Consider the following 22,220-nt stretch of genomic DNA (forward strand, 5'->3'; position numbering starts at 1 on the left):
TCCCGTGGATTGAATATTTACAGCATTTATCGGGCTTTTTTGATCGAATTCGGAAGTCAAACTGGTTTGTAAACCTAGCTGAAAGTGAATCTGCCAAAGCCAAAGTGACCTTCCTGGGAAACGTCGTTGAACACGGACAAATAGCCCCATGGGATGCGAAATCGAAAGTTACAGGGGACTTTTACACATTGTTGACGAAAAGAGCAGTACTAAGGTTCCCCGCATTGTGTGGTTTTTGCTGAAAGTTTGTGCTGAATGTTAGCAGTAGGCCTATTCCATTCACCGAACTGTTAAAAACAGACAAGAAATTTCAGTGAACACAAGACTTTCAAAATGTTGTTTTTCTCAGAGCAGAGCTGATTGTGAGGAGACATGATTGACGTGTACGAAATAATGAGGAGCAAGGAATTATAGATTGAAGGAAACATTTGCTCTTGATCGATCACCAGGGTTTGTAGATTTCAGATAAGATGCAGAAAGCTTTGAATAGACTGGTAGGAAAACTTTATCAGTCAGCAGGTAGGAGACTCTAGAACTCACACTGTATAAAGATCAGTTGGACAGTTAACCCTTCATTCTTCTCTGATTCCACTGGCCAAAGAGTTTCGAAAAATGCTCAAAGCAGAGCATCACCACGAGCAACAGTTATTCAATCGGTGGCTTTATGAAATGGAAAGGTGCCCATAACTCACCCGCGCGACTATTCGGCTTCCCTCCTGTGATGACGCTGGGACATTGACTCTCATGTTCTCAGGTACATTTAATGAAGGCATTCTGGTTCCTGCAGATGAGGAGCTCACACCTTATTTCGGGTTTTGAAAAATCAGTTTTTAAGCGGGATTAAAATCTACCCTGTCTGCGAGCCAGGTAGGATTCGAACCTATAGTCTCCTGATTCGTAGTCAGGCGCGTTATCCATTGCGCTACTGGCCCGATGCACAGCCTTTAGAGCCGTGATGTTAATACGGACACGGTTAATAGCAGTCATGTTCACCAGTTGAACAAGCAATAAAGATAATCACTGTCACTGCTTCAGTCTAATCTTCATCACCTTTCAAAGCAACGAATTTTCCAAAAAAAAACACATATGTCCTCATGAAGCTTCCATTCACACTCTGTCTGCTTAGTCATTTAATGGAATGTGATGTGATGAATTTCGAATCCACTTCTTCAGCATCACTGACGGGAACGTGAGCCTAATCACCACATTGTATATACCAGTTAATTTTCAGAGGTTTCGAGTACATTAGCGACTTTTGCTAACATGCAGGAAAGTGAATACTGTGAACCGAGCAAAAAAAATCCCTTCATGGAAATTAATAAAGTGCAAAGTCAAACATATTAGAACGGCAGATGACGTAAACATTCCTCTGCATCTCTCTGCACAGATGCTTCTCCAAGAATTGACTCTTTGCAGAATTCTTCTTTGTAATTTAGACTGTCCCAGTTGTAGATATTCTTTCAATCCACAAACAAGTATCCTGCTGAAAACTACTTACTTAAGAATAAAATAGTTGACTATCTATTCTACCAGCTGATGTCCCAAAGTTCCGTGTTCCATGTGAATACAAGTTCTTTCAGGTGAAATTGGAGCTCCCAGCCTGAAGTCCCACTGCTTCTTGATGCGTGGTAATTGAAGCCGCTGTCGTTAAGGCGGGAGCTTTTAGCCTCGATATTTCACGCGCCTCTGTATCATCAGAGAATGGCATTACGCTCACCGATTGCATTTTCGCAGCCACATGCTCGCGCTGAACGCCATTACCATTTCCAATTAGTGTTGGGTGCACTGCAAATCAATTTCCCTGATTCCACGCCCTTGAACTGGGATTATATGGCATGCCATTATATGATTACGTCAATAAGTGAGGAAATTGGTGAAGTAACCGATGTTAAAATACACTGTTATTGAGAAATACATTTCAGCGATACCCTGCAGTATCCCATGACCCTTTGAAGTTTTGTAGATATCTCGCAAACGTAACATCCTACAATCTCAGTGTTGCAATTTCTACAGTCTCTCCGGACATAGAAGCTATATATATGCAACCGAATCTGAGTTCCCACATCTCAGTCACTGTTTGACAAGTATTCCTTTGTGCGTGTGTTTCTGTTCTTGGCATAACCTCTGCCCGATCCTTATTGCTTTTTGCATCGTGCTTTTCCATGTGGCGCCAGGATAATGAAATGGTTCTTCCTTGGCATTGTAAACACAGCAAGTTCTGCGCGAATCACAATGACAGCAATCGGCATTTTCCCGTTTTACTCCATGTAATATGTGCTTAGCAAACGCTGAGAAAATCAATCTTTGTTTTACATGAAAATACGTGGTGATAAGTATCCTTCTTCAAACACCCGCTATCTCACATCTTTGCGTTTCACATATCATAACCACCCTTTATCGGAGAAACCTATCCCTCCCACAAGAACTAACTCGCCTAAACGTCCACCCTCCCATTTCACTGAGGTATTGCGCAATATCATACTCACATTTACACTGTTCATTCTGTACTACTGCGGTCACTGTTTTGGGTGAAAGTGTTCAAACCCATGGTCGGCATCTTCAAGCAATTCAATCCAATTAGATGCAGCTGTTCTGTAATTAATCCTCATGGAGCAGCTTTTACTGACACGGACGATAGATTACTGGAACATCGGGCTCAGGATAAGTGCACAGTGCAGGATTGAGCAAAAGATGTTTTATTGGAAACGACATGTTTCTGTGGCTTTCTCCAGTTAATTATTTCATTTGTTCATTCGGTTCCCCCCTTTAAATATTGCGTGCAGTTCTGCAATTCACATTACATGAGTCATGTGATCGCACTGGAAACCTTGCAGAAATTTACCAAGTTGAAAAGTTTAGGTTATGAAGACAGATTGTTTTGACTGGGGTTGTTTTCTTAAGGCAGAGGAAACTGTGAGGATACATGTTTCATATGCACTAAGTAATGAGCACCATGGACAATGCAGACTAAAAGAAACGTTTCCTCTTGACCGATCAGCAGGGGCGTAGACTGAAGTTAAGAGGTGGAAAGGATTGAGGAGATATGCAGAAAAATCTCATCAGCAAGCGGATGGTTGAATCTGGATTCACTGTCTGAAGGGATGCGCAGAGGCGAACCCACATAACCTTCAGAAATACACGGATCTGAACTTGAGTTGTTAATGCATACAAGGACAAGTGATTAAAATGAATAAAGATAGTCAAGCGATTGCATCTGACGAAAGCATGTACAACGACCTTGAGGGCTGTCATTCTACACATACGTGGTATTCGTATAGCTGTCCCTGGTGGGCTAGCAGGTCCATTTTTTTGGCTTTCTTCGCTGTCACCCGGCTTTGATTCTCAGTCCAGGAGTTGGGTTTGTTTTGATCATTTCGGCTTCAGAACAGTCAGTTTTAAGTGCAGTAAAGTCAGCGCTGCCCGCAAGCCAGGTTGGAATCGAAGCTCCACACAGTAGATCTGTAGTTAGGTATGTTATCCATTGTGCCACTGGCCCGTTGTATGTGCTACATTGTGCGGTAAATTAACTTGTATGTGAATTTGAAGCCTGCCAGTCTTGCTCTTGAACCAAGTCGAAACTTTAACTACAATCTCTGGACCGTAACCAAGCGCATTATCCATTGTGACACTGCTCGCGCGTGCTTGAGGTTGGCATTCTGCAGAGTTGTGATCTAAACACGGGCATGACCAATCGTACTCATGTTCAAAGTTGAATAACCAGGAAAGATAACTACCGCTACTGCTTCACTCCAATGATCCACTCTTTGTGCAGCGGGAGGTTTTGTAACGAAAAGACATTCATTCTCATGAAACTTCCATTCACTTTGTGTCTACTCAGCCATTCAATGGGATCTCCGCTCATCTGATGAATTTCAAATTCACTGCACTGATTTTGCTCCATCACTTTTGATCAACTAATGCCTAATCACAACATCGTATTCAAGCTAATTTTCGAAGTCTGAAAGTATTTTAACGGCCGGTGCGAGTTTACAAGAAATTCAATAAAATGAAATGAGCAAAAAAATTCCGTTTCTGCCCAGAGCAGAGTTAGCCATATGAGATAGCTCAGAGAGCGAAAACATTACCTCCATTTCTCTCAGTGCAGATGTCAATAGTATCTGCTCCAGATACAGTTGGAACTTCCAGCTTGATATCCCAGTGCTCCCTGCTTCGTGTCAATGGAAGCTGCTGCAGTTCAGGTTGGAGCTCCCAGCCTGATACGACGTATACTACGTCAACAGAAACTGCTCCACGCAATGTTGGAACTCCCAGTCCCCGGCATTTCAATTCACTCTGTACTTTCGGTGAAATATTTCACACTCAATGATTTCATTTCTGAACTCATATCCGCTGCCTCATCCCCATCCGCATTTCCAGTTTGATCTTCGCTGCTGCACCACACAGTTTCTCGTATTCCAGGCCTGAAACCTGGCACTATATGATATTCCACAGCAATGGTTTCTTCCTTGCATGACGAAATTGCTAAAGCAACCGATGGTAAACTACATTTCTTTTGCAGAAATACATTCCAGCAATTCCCTGCGCTATTCCCCGATGCTTTCATTTTCTGGAGGACTATATCAATCTTCGCCTTCAACAAACTAAGTGATGAAATATCCATCGGCTCTAGACATACCGAAGTTAACCATTCAGCCAACCATGAGTTTGCATTTCTCAGTCACTGTTTGTCAAGTATTCCTACTGTTCATGTAGTCCTGTTCCTAACATATCCTCTGCCACTATCTTTACTGCTTTTTGCATCATGCTATTCCATGCGGTGCCGGTATCGTGCAGTGGTTAGCGCTTTGCGTTGTGGCAGCAGAAAGATAATCTCCAATTTGACTTCCAGTATTGTCAGTTGTTCCCGGTTTATGCAGAGTAGGACAAGCTTCACAAAAGCAGAAGCGAATCAATCTTTTTTGACATGAAAATATTCGTCGACGTGATGATTTTGCTCCTTCAAACCCTCGTCCTTTCACATCTCTGCTGTCTCTGTATCAGGATTTAAATGCACCAATTCTCGGAGATTTCTCCCCATCCCATAATCAGTAACCCTGTTTTAGGTTCCTTCTCCAATTTCCCTGAGGCATTTGGCTATCAAGCACTCGCATTGACATTGTTCAGTCTGTGCAGCTGCAGTCAATGTTGTTGGGCGAACGTGACCCAATCCCACAGTTAGGACCTTAAAACCAATTGATCCATTTACATACTGCTGTTGTGAGATCAGTTCTCATGTAGCAATTTTTACTGACATGTTCCGGAGATCACTGGAACATCAGGCTCAGGAAAATGACAGAATGCATATTTAGCAAAGGGTGTTTTTTTTTGGAAACGATCAGTTTTTCTGTTCTACTTTCAATGGAGAAGAGGAGATTGTGAGGAAACATGATTGAAATGTGCCGAACAATGAGAGATAAAGGCATGTTCGGCTGAAAGAAATGTTTCCTCTCGGACAAACGCCAAGTGGAGTCGATAAATGGACGAGGCAGAACGTTTTCAGTAGATAAGCAGTAAAAACTTTATCCACCAGTGGTGATGGATAAATCTGCAACTCATTGTGATGAAATCAACACAACCTTCAAAGATATTCAATCTGTATTTGTGATGTTAAGGCATACAAGGCAAAGAGATGGAAAATGGAATGAGGATAGTGAAGCGGTTGTTTCTGCAGAGAACGCGTCCAACACATTTGAGGGCTGTCACACTACGTGCCTCTGACCGCTGTACTCGTCCCTGGTCATGTCGTGGTTCTGAATTGGCACTTTTACCACTGCAGCCCTGGTTTAATTCCCAGTAAGGGCTGTTTTGTTCAGCATCAACAGCGTGGGCATCTGTGATAGGATTCCTTTCAATTCTTCGAATCAATCAATGTCTCCACGAACATCAGAGTTAATGTCCCAGCCTCTTAAAGAAGGAGAAGGTGCCTCGGCACTCCATGAACCAACATGAGACTGAGATATTTATTTTGTTTCCTTGCCATTACTATGAGCCGCAGCGATTGGGTCGATGGCTCTGTGAAATTGAAAAGTGCCGATTCGCAGTGTGTGGGACTATTTGGTCTTCTTCACTTGTGATGACGCTGCGACATTGACTGTGATCTTCTCCGGAATGTGTACTCAAAGAGATTCTCGTGTCTGCATATCAGGAGCTCAAGCTTCATCTCGGCTTCAGAACAATGAGGAAGATTAGGTTGTGAGTGTAATGAATACCTGTGTTAACCTCGAGCTAGAGCGGAGTGAAATCTACAATGTTCTGATCTTGAGTCAGGCACGTTAGACTTTGCGCCACTTGCCCCATATGTTCTTCACGCTTTCATGCTTCAGAGTTTTGATGTTAACAAGGACAGGAGAAATAGCAGTCATATTCAAAAATTTAACCAGGAAAGAAAATCACCACCACTGCTTCAGTCCAATCCTCCCCACTTTGTGTTTCAGCGCGATTCATAATGAAAACATATCTGTCATGATGAAGCTTCTATTCAGCCTCTTGTCTGTTCAGTCATTGAATGGGATCATCGTTGATCCTGTAAATTTCAACATTAGTTTCCAGCTTTTCCTCCATAAATCAAGATAAACTCGAGCATAATGTCAACATCAAATAGAGTCATAGAGTCAGAGAGATGCGCAGCATGGAAACAGACCCTTTGGTCCTACTCGTCCATGCTGACTAGATATCCAAACCTAATCAAGTCCCTTATGCCATCACCCCGTCCATATCCCTCCAAAACCTTTCTATTCGTATATCGATCCAAATGCCTCTTAAATGTTGCAATTGTACCAGCCTCCACCACTTCCTCTGGCAGCACATTCCATACACTTATTACTCTCTGTGTGAAAACGTTGCCCAGTGGGTCTCATGTATATCTTTCCCATTTCACCGTAAAACTATGCCCTCTAATTTTGGACCCACAGACCCCAGGGAAAAGACTCTTTCTATTTACCATATCTTTGACCCTTATAATTTTGAAAACCTCTAACAAGTCATGCCTCAGCCTCCGACACGCCAGGGAAAACAGTCCCAGCCAATTAAGCCACTCCCTCTTTAGCAAATCCTCCAACATTGACCGAATCCTCATTTCTTTCTGAACCCTTTCAAATTTCATAACATCTTTCCGATACGAAGGAGACCAGATATGCACGCAATATTCCAACAGTGGCCTACTGAATGTCTTGTACAGCCGCAACATGACCTCCCAACTCATGTACTCAATACTCTGAACAATAAAGGAAAGCATACCAAACGCCTTCTTCACTATCCTATCTACCTGCGACTCCACTTTCAAGTTAAATTTCAAACTTCAGGATGCTATGAACCTGCACTCCAAGGTCTGTATGTTCAGCAACACTCCCTCAGACATTGCCATTAAGTGTTGAAGTCCTGTTATGATTTGCTTTCCCAAAATGCAGCACCTCGCATTTATCTGAATTAAACTCCATCTGCTATTTCTCAGCTGATTGGCCGAACTGGTCAAGATCCTGTTCTGTGGTAACTCTCTTCGCTGTCCACCACAACTCCAGTTAAATGACAAAAAGTAGAGGACCCAGCACGGATCCTTGTAGCACTCCACTGGTCACGGGACTCCAGTCTGAAAAACAACCCTCCAGCACCACCCTCTGTCCTCTCCCTTTAATCTAGTTATATACCGTTAATCTTTGGAAGTTTAGTTCGCTTTAATGACTTGTATGGGTTTTCAGGAAATATAATATCATGGCACGAGCTGAAAATCACTTCTGCAATTTAACCAAATACGCAGTCAGTCTTATGATAAAAGGCAGAAAAAGAAAATATTACCTGCGTTTCTTTCTGCACAGATTCTCCTCCACGAGCTGAATCTTTGCCACATTTTTCCTTCTTTTTGCGAGATTTCCCTGGGACAGATATTCACTCAATCTACAAACATGGGTCCTGCTAAATACTAATTTAATTCAGATTAAAATAACTGAGTATCCTTTCTCCAACTTTACGTCTCATCGGTCCGTGCTCCTTATCAATACAATCTGCTCCAGGTGAGGTTGGAACTACCAGCCTGCTGCCACAGTGCCCCCTGTTTTATGCCAACAGAAGCCGCTCCATATAAGTTTGAGGTCCCAATCTGATATCACAATGCTCCTTGCTCCATGTCAAGAGAAGGTACTACAGGTGAGGTTGGAGTCCCAGCCCCGGCGTTTCATGCACCTTTATACCGTCACAGCGGGCTCATCCTCATGCCAATTTCCAGTTTGATCTTCACTGCTGCGCCACTCAGTCTCTCTTAGTTTAGCCCTGGGAACACGAGATTATATGATATTCTGCAACACTGGTTACTTATGCGGAATATCACACTTCTCCATTTCATAAATCAGAATTCAAACCCACGCACTTTCAGAGATTTCCCTCCCTTGCATGGTCACTAACCCTCCTTTACATCGCTCCTGCCATTTCACTGAGGCATTCCATAATCTAACGTGCACATCGGCACCATTCTGTCTGTGTTGCTGCTGTCAGTCTTGATGGGTAAACGTGTCCCATCCCATGATTGGGAACAGGAAACCATTCGATCCATTTCAATCCCGGTGGTTGTGACATCAATCATCATGTCGGAGCCTTTACTGGCATGGACCAGAGATTACCTGTTAACAATTCGTCTTGATTTCCTGCCGCTAAGCTAGTATGGCACCTTACTTGCTACGTTTCCATTAATGCCACAGACGTTTATCTTTTAACCAGTTTGCCATGGTGAAATGAACACACACCTTGTCAACCATACTACTCTAATACTTGTGGTATGTGGCTTTCAGTCTGACGTCAAGCTGACTGGTTTGTGATCTCTACCACCAAGATGCTCTCCCGACGCCATTCCTCCTATTGTGCCTCTCTTGTTTGTCTTGCCATGACTGATCAAAACAGTGCTCTTGAAATCACTTCAAAAATCATTTCGCATTACAATGACACACTACATTGGAGTTGTGAAAATCCACTGTTATTTCTACCCTTTTATTTGATCATTATTGAGTGATTAGCTGCCATTAGCTCCACTATACCACTAAGTTTTTCTGGTCTCTGTGGCACTCTTCCACCAGTGTCACTGCATTTTTTGTTCCTTCGCTGAATTTTTACAGTCGCGTTTGATGTTCATTTAAAACATCATTTCTCAGAACTGCCATTTTTCAATCGAGCAAAATCGCCAGCCTTTTCATTTAAAGTCCCCTCTAATGATATCAAAGGGGGAAAAATGAGAGTTTCAGCAGCAGATGAACTGAGATTCGGCCGAGTTATCAATTGTCAGCGTGTGGGGCACATGTGATCGTGATGATGATAAGACGCAAAGGCGCAACCCAGCAGCTTTCATGCAAACATTCGTTTGGTGTTAGCTGCACACATTGCCAGAGTCATTTCCCTTCATTTCGCAATCGGTCTTTTTGTTTTTGGCTTTTCTTTTCCTCCTGTAGTTCTCCCTTGATGGCAGTAACTCTGTCTGACGTTCAAAATGCCTACCTTTCTTATACCCCCAAATCGGATTATCTCATTTGTTCGATGTTGGCAGAATAATAAATTCAATATCGATTGGCTTTTAATTTACAGAGACATAAATGAATCTCGTTGGTTAATTTTGAATTGTCGTCAAAACAGCAACCAACTCAGGTACCTATTTCACAGCCAAATGTTATATATTTTCAATTTTCCAATAAACTCTGACACTGCTCTCGTAAGGTCTCAGTGCAGAACAACATTCTACCTCTCTTAAAGGTACAGCACACATTTTCAACTTCATAACAATTTGGAATTGCACATCAGGCTGTCACTGGCCCACCGCACACAAAACCAGAAATACAGACCTTAAACAAAGGACAGTTATAAGTGGATAAAGGAGCAGTAAAATGTGCCATGTCACAGTCAAAGTGAAACAGGGGATAGAGAAAGATACTGTACTTGCCAGAACACAGAAAATAGTCAAGTATTTTGCAAGAATCTACATCATAGTCATGAGAATGAATTGATCTAATTTTTTTGGATAACATGGTGATGAGGTAGAACTCCATATTACCGCCAAGAGCAGTAGCCTGTAGTGTTTAGTGCAATGCAACACTGCTTCAGACTCTCTCATTCAGTGTAAAATCCATATTTGGCAGCGGGGGAGTAAGGAGCGTTCGAATACAGAGAGCAGAAGTAGAGGAGTGGGAAGAGCACAGAGGAATGTTGGGCTGGAAGCAGTGGTGGATTAATGGGGTGTAAGACCATGGATGGATTTGAAAACAAATCTGAGAATTATAAAATCCGTGGAGAGTCATCGTGGGAACCAATGCAGATCTGAAAATGTGTTGCTGGAAAAGCGCAGTAGGTCAGGCAGCATCCAGAGAACAGGAGAATCGATGTTTCGGGCATAAGCCCTTCTTCAGGAAGCCCTTCTTCGGGCTTATGCCCGAAACGTCGATTCTCCTGTTCCCTGGATGCTGCCTGACCCGCTGCACTTTTCCAGCAACACATTTTCAGCTCTGATCTCCAGTATCTGCAGTCCTCAATTTCTCCAACCCATGCAGATGAGTGAGTTTTATTTAGTCTGAACAGAAGGGAAGTCAAGGAGGAAATGACAAGTAGTGAGCTTAACATCTTTCACATGAAAGCTTCTCAATGTTTTTTTAATGAAGTTGTTGAGCAAGGCACTTGGAGAAAGAAAATCAAGGGTATGATGAAAATTCAAGATACTTTGCGAAAAGGTAGTCAGATTTAACCAGATTATTGATATTCTTTGTGGAGCTATCGTGTGTTATGCATAAACTGCCATTTACTGACTCATTCTTGAGGCTGTCAAACTTCACTTGAAGGCTCCCACCATTCTCCTTATAATGTACATTCCGATCCAGTTGGTGTCATCAACAAGTTTGGAAAAATTACAAGAAGTCCAAATCATGTATAATGGTTGGGAACAATTTGGTTCAAGCATTGAATCATAGAATCTCTGCAATGCAATGAGGCCCTACTCTCTCCCTATAATGCTGCATTTCGCATTCCCAATCCACCAAGCCTGGACATTCTTCGATATAATGGGCAATTCACTTAAACCGTGAATATTTGTACTGTGTGCAGAAATAGCAGCATCCGCAGGAATCCCACGCAGACATTATGAATGTGCACAATTCATGTTGACAATCGCGTGACGATGGAATTGAACCCCGGTCTCGAGCATTGTGAGGCAGCAGTGCTGTCACTGATCCTAGTGGTACTTCACCCGTAACAGAACACCAACGTGAGTAAAAAGTGCGCTTATTCCTACTCTATGCTTTCCAGCTGGTAAACAATCCTTAATGAATGCTGGCACGTTTTCTCCAACCCCATTGTGTTTTGTGATGTTGTGTGGGACCGGATAAAAAGCTTCCTGAACAAGCAAAACAGTGGGGTTCCAACGTGAATTCCACTCCACAGGAGACTTTGCAGAGATCACATAACTTGAAAGATGACTCCCAGCGCATCCGCATTCTCTCATTGTTTTCCTCTTTCTTCAACAGTTTGGGATGAAGCCTGTCTGGTCTAATTGACTCAAACTTTAGTCCAGTTAACTTTTGAAGTACGACCTCTTTCCTGTTCTTATTTTTTTGTCCCTTGTTTCGTATTTTTGGGACATTTAATCTCCCGATGAAGGGCTTCTGATTGGATGTTGACTGATGGCCTGTGTTTTTCCAGTACCACATTCTTCGACACTGATTGCAAGCATTTGCGATCCTCACTTTCTCCTTTTCCACAATCTTGATATTTGCATAGTATCTCACTGTGCTGATTCGCTTTGCGTCTTGCCAGGCCAGATGATCAGCTGAAGCCTCGCCCACACACACGTGCTCTGTTTCTCCTGACTTTGAACGAAGTTTGTACCTTTCCTGTTCAGAACACCATACTATTCAGGTTAGGATAAATGATGTGACTCCGTCAGACTCTGTTGTGATCTTTGATCCAAATTTGCTGAGTGCAAATCAATCCTTCTAATACCCTGTAAAATTGATTTGAAGAATATAATTGAGAGAGAACCAATTCAAACATGCTCGGTCTAGTGTCTAAACAACTCTTTATGTGGCTCAGTGTCAAGTGCTGCCTTTTCACATTCCTGTGAATCATTTTGGACATTTTGACAGATGGAAGACGGGGTAGAATTATAATCTTATGTTGCTGATTTGGATATCCATTGCAATTCCTTCATCATTTCCAGGTGTTTAACCTATAACTCCTCACCTGCCAGTAATCTGGGACCACGTGCATTACGTGGACTGCAGCAGTTCAAGAAGATAATCCATCGACTTCTACATAGGCAATTGGAGATTGACAATATCAGCCAGTCTTGCTCATGAAAGGGCTGGAGAGTGGGGTGAACTAATCTGCTCAGGGAACCAGCATGTGCACGATGCGCCAAATTATCTTGTGTTACAATCATTCGGTAATTGCGACTAAAATTAAAGAAAAAAAGACTCACACAGGCTGCCATGGATCTGTTTCTGCATCCACCACTCAGTAAGAAAGCAACTAATCGTTGGAGCATCTGTACTTTTAGACTCAGTGCTGCGAGAAACACCTGCAAGGAAATAATAGCAAAATACTGCAGCAGCTGAAATATTTTTTTTTAATAAAACAGGCTATGCTGAAAACCTTAGCTGGTCGGGTTTGTGCAGGGAAAGAAGGTAGATGAATGTTTTAGCGTGCGCAGACAGACATCAGGAAATAAAAATGAAGCAGATTTTCCTCATCCTTATGATCTGAGAAGCAGAAGGAAAATGGAGCAGATTTGTGACAGTCACAGGCTCTGGGGATGGTAATTGGTGGAAAACTCATAAAGACACAGTCGACAAGAGTTATGGTAAAATAACAAAAAGAGGTATCTAAAATTCATCACTGTCAATCCAGGTAAGAAGTTCAGAAGACACAAATATACCTTGGTTTGGGTTTGGTGTGTGTAAATGCTCTCCTCTGAACTCACTGTAAATGCAGTTTCGTAAGCCCTTCTCTACCAGTCCAGGAGAGAAATTCACAATCATTGTGTCCTGGTCACAGTCTTGTTCCATGTACTGTGCTATACTGTAGAAGTTGGCGGACGTTATCTCAAGTCCAAATGGCACTCCGTCAGCGCCTCGTAACACCGGATCCATTGCTCACGCCACCTGAACATGCTAAAGAGAAGATAAAGCAAACATGACTGACAAGAGAAGTCAGTGAGAGCACAGAAACAAAAGAAAAACACCATCTGGTGTAGATTAGTGAAACCTAGAGCATTTGGAAGGCTTCAATAACGAGCAGAGAACAACCGAAATGGCAAGATGAGTTATTAAGATTTAGTACGTAAGTGAGTGAACTTGAAATATAAAGAATGGTGCAAGAGTTTGTTCACATATTTAAAAGCTTACAGAGAGAATAGTAAGGTAAAACAATGACTGCAGATGTTGGAAACCAGATTCTTGAGTAGAGTGGTGCTAGAAAAGCACAGCAGTTCAGGCTGCATCCGAGTAGCAGGAAATTCCGACGTTTCGGGCAAAAGCCCTTCATCAGGAGTACAGGCAGAGAGCCTGACGGGTGGAGAATTAAATGTGAGGAGGGCGGGGATGGGGAGAAAGTAGAATAGAGTACAATAGGTGATTGTGGGTGAGGATGAAGGTGACAGGTCAGTGAGGAGAGTGGGAGAAGGTAGCTTCAGGGCAGAGGAAATGACCTGGGAGTTGCAGTGGAAGAGGACTCCCTGAGATTCTTGTGGAGAGAGGAGGAAAATTTCTTCAAGGCAGGCATCCTTGCAAGAGTATTCGCAGTAGGGTTAAAGTCAACTCGGTAAAAACAATTACTGCAGATGCTGGCAACAATATTCTGGAGTAGAGTGGTGCTGGAAAAGCACAGCAGTTCAGGCATCTTCCGAGGAGCAGGAAAATCCGACGTTTCGGGCAAAAGCCCTTCATCAGCAATACAGGCAGAGCGCCTAAATGGTGGAGAGACAACAGAGAGAAGAGTGCAAATTGGTGCACTGGAGAAGACGTAATGGGGAACAACGAAATGGTGCAGGTGAACACGTACTTTGCATCAGTTTTCACAATGAAAGACAACAACATAATATATGAATTAATAGACATGTAGGGAAGAAGTGAATGAAATGCCAACAATAACCAGAAGATGCCGGGGAAGCTGCAAGGTCTGAAGGGATTACGTTACTGAGACCAGATGGACTGCATTCCTGATTTCTGAAGGAGATTGCTGAGGAGATTGTGGACGCATTGGTCGTGATCAGTCAGGAGTCATCGGCGTCAGGGTGGGTCCCAGATGACGGGAAATTTTTAAATGCAACACTCCTGCTGAAAGAAAGGGGAGAGGCAGACACAGACTACTGACAGTGTTGCACAGTACTTGGAAATGGATGGTAAATTACAGCAAAGTCTGCATGTCTTCATCAAGTGGACGTCATGTCTGACAGCTATGCTAGATCTCTTTGAGGAAATACCAAGTAAGTTAGGCAAAGCAGAGCCAGTGGACGTGATCTAATTCAATACTCATAAGTCCTGTGATAAGGTGCCATACAGCAGACTGCTAAATAAGGTAAAAGCATGCTGTTAGTGACAAGGAGGGGATTGGCTGACTGGCTGAGTGAGAACAGAGGGGTCTTTTACAGGATGGCAGCTACTGATTTTTTAAGACTTGCACAGCCATCGGTGTTGAGAGCATGACTTTTCAAGTTACACGTTAAACACCTGGACAAAGGAACAGAGTGCATTTTCGCTACAGTTGCACTTGACACAAACGTAGTTTGAGAGACAGGTCATGTCAAGAAAGCTGGGAAACTTCATAAGATGCTAGGCAGGCGCAGAGAGTGGGCAAATAAGTGGCAACTGCAATACAAAAAGGGATGTGTCAGGTTATGCAGTATGAGAGGAAGAAGGCAGGCTTCGACTGATTTCTGTTCACGGAAAGCCTTTAGAAATCCGAAGGACAAAGTGATTTGGGAGCCCTAGATCAGGCAGGTTCAGTTGGAATTCAGGATGGAAAATTCAATTTTATAATTTATATCAAGGGGCCTCAAATACAAGAACAGAGATGTCCAGTTGAGCATTTATATAGTCGTGGTCAGACTGCATTTGGAATATTGCAGGAAGTTAGGTCCGATATCTAAGAGTATTCCAGAGTCATACAGCAGTTTAGCAAACCATTCACTCCATATATACCATGCAGAACTCATTGCCAAATTAAAATAGACCCGCCTGCCCGCCGTTGTCCCAAAAACTTCCAATACATTCCTAATCAGTTACTTATCCAAATGACTGTTAAATACACTGCAGTACACCAGAACTGCAAAAAGAAGAAGAGGAACACCTATACAAGGTATTCGCCAAAAACGGATAGCCGCGCAACTTCATCAATAGATGCCTAAGTGAAAGACCACGGAACGAGGACATACCACAACCAAAAGGACTAGCCACACTGCCATACATCAGGAGCATCTCAGAAATGTCAGCCGGACTACTGCGACCCCTAGGACTCATAACGGCACACAAACCAACAGCCACGCTCAGACAACAACTCACCAGAACGAAGGACCTGATACCCAACATGAGCAAGACGAATGTAGTGTACAAAATACCATGCAAGGACTGCACAAAACACTATATAGGACAAACAGGAAGATAGCTAACAATCCGCATACATGAACATCAACTAGCCACGAAAACGACACGACCAGCTATCCTGAGTAGCCACACATGCAGACAACAAGCAACATGATTCGACTGGGACAACACTACTATCATAGGGCAAGCCAGACAGAGAACAGCCAGGGAATTCCTAGAGGCATGGCATTCATCCACAAACTCCATCAACAAACACATCGACCTGGACCCAATATACCAACCACTACAGCGGACAGCTGAAACTGACAACCGGAAGCGGCAGGGACAGACCACTATAAACACCGGAGGAAACATCAAAGAAGCGCTTCGCAGGAGGCTCCCAAGCACTGATGATGTCGCCTAGCCAGGGGACGAAAAGTTTGCAACAAAAACTTCCAGCTCGGCGAACAGAACCACAACAACGAGCACCCGAGCTACAAATCTTCGCACAAACTTTGACTGTTAAATAATTTAACTGTAGTTGCATCCATCACTTCCTCCAGCGGTTTATTGCACACAGTGACCAAAGGGTGTAAAACAAAAGCTGCCACTCATGTCCTTTATAAATCTTCCTTCTTGTACTTTAAACATATGCCCCTGGATGCGATCTCCCTCACCTTTGATAGTAATCTTATTTATGTTCCTCGTGATTTCACAAATCTCTATAAGGCCAAACGTCGAAGTGCTCTGCTCCAGTGAAAAAGAAACCGCAGCCTATTTTTGTAACAGAAGACTTCTATTCATGACATCAGTCTGGTAAATACTTTCTGAACCCTCTCCAATATAATAAAATCCTTCTCATAACGAGGAAACAAGAACTGTACACAATACTCCAGAAGATATGATGACATTGGATGGGGTCCGAAGAAGGTTTAAAAGAATGATCCTGGGGGGAAGAAATGCTTGTCATAAAATGTTGAAAACTCGGGGGCTGTACTTGATGCAGTTTAGAAGTTTGAGGAGAATCTGATTGACACTTAAACAATACAGAGAGGGGCAATTAAAGTGGCTGTGGAGAAGTTTTTTTAACTAGCACGAGAGACCAGGAGCCGACTGCACAGTATAGAGAGAAAGGATGACCATTTTGAAGTGAGATGCGGAGGAATTTCTTCAGCAAGAGGCTAGTCATCCTTTGGAACTCTGCCGTAGAGGGCTTAGTGGTCAAGACATTGCAAGGTTTCAAGACAGACATAGATAGGTCCCTGATTGATAAGAGGATCAACAGTTACAGGAGATGGCAGAAAGCCGAAGAATGAGGTTGAGAAACATATCAACCATGACCAAATATTGGAGAGGTCTCGGTGGGTTGAATGGCCTAATGCTGCTCCTTTATCTTGTGGCCTTCTCGCTATTGCCTGTGACTTCAACCTGCCCATAGACTGAGCAAGTCAGATCAGTGGAGGAGACTTACGTGGTATATGTATGAGATGGTTTTCTGAGTCGCTACATTAAGGACACAAATGGAGGGCAGAGCATCCTTGATTAGTTGGCTGGTCGACGAAATTTCGATGAAGAATGACAGCAGCAGCATGTGCACAGTTCGCGTACTGGTCTCATGAAGTCCCCACATTTTCACCTTGTGCCTGAGGCACAACGACTCTCAGGTTAAAACACCAACAGTCAAATCGCGCGATCTCTCTCTCTCTCTCCCTCTCTCTCTCTGTCTCTAATGAGTCAGCAGGCCTGGGAATATGTCAACTTTGATTTCAAAGCTTTATTTGTATATATGTCAAGGAATAATTGACAATCTATCTCTATGCTGTCACTCAGGAAGAGTGAAGAAGTCAGTGAGAGAACTCTTCATTAAGGTGGAGAGTGATAGAGCTGACTCAGATTATGAGCCGAAATCTAAATAGAAGAAATGATACTGATATGAAGCGTGAGCATGGTATAACGAATTGGGGAACAGAACTTAAAGGGATGACAAGCACTTCAAAAACATTTGCAGGAACTGCAACTGCTTCTCACTCCTGTCTGACACAAAGAAACCGGGAAACGTGGCCATGTCATGGCTAACAAGCGATATTAGGCATAGCATTGCACTCAAGGAGCCTTACAAATTGGCTGAAAATAGCAGCAAACATCAGACATCAGCAGAAGATGAAGAAAGAATTAATACAGAACGAAAATGTCGTTTAACAGTAAGCATATAAAGAATTGTTAAACTCCTGAAGGTATATGAATTGAAAAAAAAACGATTATTGAAAGCAAATCCCTTACAATGAGAAACAGAGGATGTTATAATGCGGGATAAATATATAGCACACCAAATAAATATGTATATTGGTTCTGTCATCACAGATGATAAAAGTAATATTTCTAAAGTGCTGGGAAGAAAAAGAGAGGGAGGAACTGAAAGAAATCAGTATTATCAGGGAGATAGTGTTGTGGAAATTGATGAGATTAAAGACAGTAAATTCCACCAACTGCGAATCAAACAGAGGTGTACATAAAGACACCATAAATGCAGTGAATGCGTTCTGTAACTAGAGTGTGGAGTCTAAATAGAGTAAATTAATTGTAATATTTCAATATTCTATCGACTCTGAAACAATATCTAGGGCTTGGAGGTCAGTTAATATGAAGCCACGATTTATAAAAGGAAGTAGCGAGAAAACATGGAATGACAGAAAAGTTAGCCTCACACTGGAAAACAGTAATTGGATTGGACAGAGCCAGCATGAATTTACGAAACTAAAATAGGAAAGGCGATCTCGTCTTCTTGTACACAAATCGCTGAACGTAAGCATGCAGGAGCAGCAGCAGGTGAGGAAGGCAAACGGTGTGTTAGCCTTTGTACTGAGAGGATTTGAACACATGAGCAGGGAAGACTTGCTGAAATTATGCAGGGTCTTGTTGACAGCACAACCGAGAGTGCAGTTTAGGGATCCTTATCTGATAAAGGATGTTCTCCATTCGGAGATGGCACAATAAAAGTTTACCAGACTAATTCATGGGATGACAGGACTGACGTATGAGGATTCGTTTGGATGAAAATCACTCAAGTTTCGAATGATGAAGTAGGATGTCACCGAAACGAGTAAAATTCTAAAAGATACGAACAAGGTAAATGCAGGAATGATGCTTTCAATGACCAGGGCGTCCAAACCATAGACGGTTGGGAGGTGGCGTCACTTCTAAGAATATGGGTAGTCCATTTAAGACTGGTTACTAAGTGAAATTTGATGCCACAGAACGTAATTGAAGCCAGAATGTGGAATGTTGACAGATGAAGATTTCTAAAGTTTTGAGGCAAGAGGGATCATAAGGTGTAGGCCTAAAGAAGTAGCAGGTTACTGTGGGGAGTGATCATATAAGATCATACTGAATTATAGAGAAGGATCAAACATCACAACAAGCCAGGCCAGTTCTAATGTTTCATATTTCCATTCTGTTAAAGGTGGGATATGAAAACCAATTGTTTTTAACTGACGCAGATATCAGTAACATATTGTCTAGATTTAAAAAATAATTCTGTAAGTACTTACCAAACTGTAACCGGGGAGCAATTTTAGCATACGAACTTCAGCAATTCGATGAGGTGCAAAGTAACTTTTGAGATTCGTACACTGGCTGTTCTGTAACTCAATTTCAATTCAGTTCTCAAATTGCTGAATGTTCTGACAAAAACAAGATAGTATGTATGAAATAAGTAAACGTCTTTAAAATGTTGCTAATACTGGGTGGAGGGAGTGGTAAGAAAGTGTGGGGAAGGGGAGCAGTGAGAAAAACAATGGGTCGGGTTTTTGTTGAGGGATTGGCCACGAATGACCCCAAATTCCAAAACTCCCGCGACCCGCTATCCTGCTCAGGAGTCCTGTCCCTCCACTTCCTGCTCCATTCTTTCCGTCTCTGACAAATGTACAGCAAGGTCAGTGATAGAGGTGTTCATGGGGCACACTTTCCCACCAATTCCAGTCACTAATACACTCCCAAGCGTCTCCCAACGACATTACATCCTCATGGACCACCGCAATCATTTCAAACAATATCACTTATTTTCAGCTCTATTCACACTAAAGATAGATCAACCAACCGTAACCTGATAAATTTTTTAAAAATAAAACTGAAACAGGAATAGCGGTCGCTGACGGGGGCCTGTTTCTGAGAAGAAGACTCATGCTCTCTGTGGTTTAATTGGCGATCCCAGATAAACTATGTTTGGTTCCAGAATCGTTTCATGACCAAACCTGTAACCTCTAACTGGGCTATAGCATCTGGCGCTTCCCTCCCCTTTAGCCCTCACTCAACGATTGTCGATTGGAGACAACAACATTTCGTTCCATTGAGCACTCGCCGCGAGCATGCTCACAGTTCATGTTAACCCTCTGCATACTGCAGGATCCATCCCAAGTGATGACGTATAATGTTCAACAGCGAAGAAGAGGCGGTCCTACAGGACCAAGCTGGAGGCACTGTTCCTCCAACCAATCAGAGAATCTCTTGTTTTCGCTGGGCGGTCTGATAAATCAGAGAATGCTGCTTGTCTAAAATAATCTAACCAGAACTTCCACACACCAATGCTCAATCAAAGTTCGCTTGAAAAATTCTCCAACCACAAGGGATGAACTCGGATTTCACCAGTTTCCTCATTTCCCCTCCCCCCAGCCTGTCTCAGTCAAATCCATCAAATTCAGCACCGCCTTCCTAACCTGCAATCTTCTTTCCGACCTCTCCGCCCCACCCCAGTCTGACCTATCACCCTCACCTTGACCTCTTTCCACCTATCACATTTCCGACGCCCCTCCCCCAAGTCCCTCCTCCCTATCTTTTATCTTAGCTTGCTGGACCAACTTTCCTCATTCCTGAAGAAGGGCTAATGCCCGAAACGTCGATTCTCCTGTTCCCTAGATGCTGCCTGACCTGCTGCGCTTTTCCAGCAACACATTTCCATCTCTGATCTCCAGCATCTGCAGACCGCACTTTCTCCACTTGAAAACCAGAGCCTGTTTACGTAAGCAAAGATGTAAACAGGCAGCAGGCTGCCATCGAGGACAGGCCAAGCCGTTTAGAATTGATACACGCTGAACGCATACCTCCTGAGGCAGCCTGGCTTCCTGTAATCTCCCATCATCCTGCCTGTTTACTTTGGATTCCTCTAGTTGTGTTGTCGTTACATAGAAAGAGAAGCATTAATCCGCTTCCCGTACGTCTCCTCCCCAACTGTTTCCCCGTTACTCTACGGCTTCTATTCTCTCATGTTGCTCTTCCTGCCAAACTGGAGCATTCTTCGCGTCAGCTGCTTGTTATCCACATGTTGCTCGAAGGAGAAACACAGAACTGGAATTTCAAACTCAAACAGAATAGCCCTGGAGAAAACTACTTCACGCTTTTTCATCAGAAATAATTACCACCCTATCTAACCCTATGATTATCTTATATGTCTCTATTAAGTCACCTCTCAACCTTCTTCTCGCCCACGTAAACAGCGTCAAGTCGCTCAGCCTTTCCTCGTAAGACCTTCCCTTCATAGCAGGCAATATCCGAGGAAATCGGCATGCTTTCCAAAGTTTCCACATCCTTCTTATAATGTGGTGAACAGAACTGTACACGATACTCCAAGTGCGGCTGCACCAGAGTTTTGTACAGCTGTCGCATAACCTCATGATTCCGAAACTCGATCCCTCTATTAATGAAAGCTAAAACACTGTATGCCTTTTTAACAACCCTGTCAACCTGGGTAGCAAATTTCAAGGATCTCTGTTCCTGAACATCTCCACTTCCAAGATACTTACCATTAGTACAATACTTTGCACTCCGGTTACTCCGACCAACAAGAATCACCTCACAATTGTCCGCATTAAACTCTATTTGCCACCTCTCAGCCCAGCTCTGTAGCTTATCTATGTCTCTCTGTAAACTACAACATCCGTCGTCACTATCCACAACTCCAGCGACCTTAGTGTCGTCTACAAATTTACTAACCCACCCTTCTACGCCCTCATCCAGGTCGTTTATTAAAATGAAGAGCAGCAGTGGATCCAACACCGACCCTTGCGGTACACCATTGGGAACTGGTGTCCAGGATGAACATTTCCCATTAACCACCGCCTTCTGTCTTCTTTCAGCAAGCCAATTACTGATCCAAACTGCTGTATCTCCCATAATCCCATTCCTCCGCATTTTGTGCAACAGCCTACTCTGGGGAATCTTATCGAACGCCTTGCTGAAATCCAGATACACTAAATGAACCGGTTTACTCTCATCTACCTGTTTGGTCACCTTCTCAAAGAACTCAATAAAAGTTGTGAGGCACGACCTTCCCTTCACAAAACTGTGCTGACTATCTCTAATCAAGTTATTCTTTTCCAGATGATTATAACTCCTGTCTCTTATAACCTTTTCCAACATTTTACGAACAACTGAAGTAAGGCTCACTGGTCTGTAATTACCAGGATTGTCTCTACTCCCCTTCTTGAACAGGGGAACCACATTTGCTATCCTCCAGTTTCTGGCACTCTTCGTGTGGACAATGACGATTTAAAGATCAATGTCAAAGGCTCGGCAATCTCCTCTCTGGCTCCCCAGAGGATCCTAGGATAAATCCCGTCCGGCCCAGGGGACTTATCTACATTCACACTATGCAGGATTTCTAATACCTCTTCCTTGTGAACCTCAATCCCA

The 22,220-nt window shown here is 43.0% G+C and overlaps 1 non-coding gene across 1 annotated transcript; it reads right to left on the minus strand.

Moving 5' to 3' along the window:
* Positions 1 to 859: 859 nt before the first annotated feature.
* trnar-acg (transfer RNA arginine (anticodon ACG)) lies at positions 860 to 932 on the minus strand. Its single transcript has one exon. It is a non-coding gene; the product is annotated as a tRNA-Arg (tRNA).
* Positions 933 to 22,220: the final 21,288 nt, after the last annotated feature.

This window comes from Chiloscyllium plagiosum, unplaced genomic scaffold, assembly GCF_037043375.1.
Source record: "Chiloscyllium plagiosum isolate Xiang-an unplaced genomic scaffold, Cpla_swu_hap1 HiC_scaffold_48, whole genome shotgun sequence".
Lineage (NCBI taxonomy): Eukaryota > Metazoa > Chordata > Chondrichthyes > Orectolobiformes > Hemiscylliidae > Chiloscyllium > Chiloscyllium plagiosum.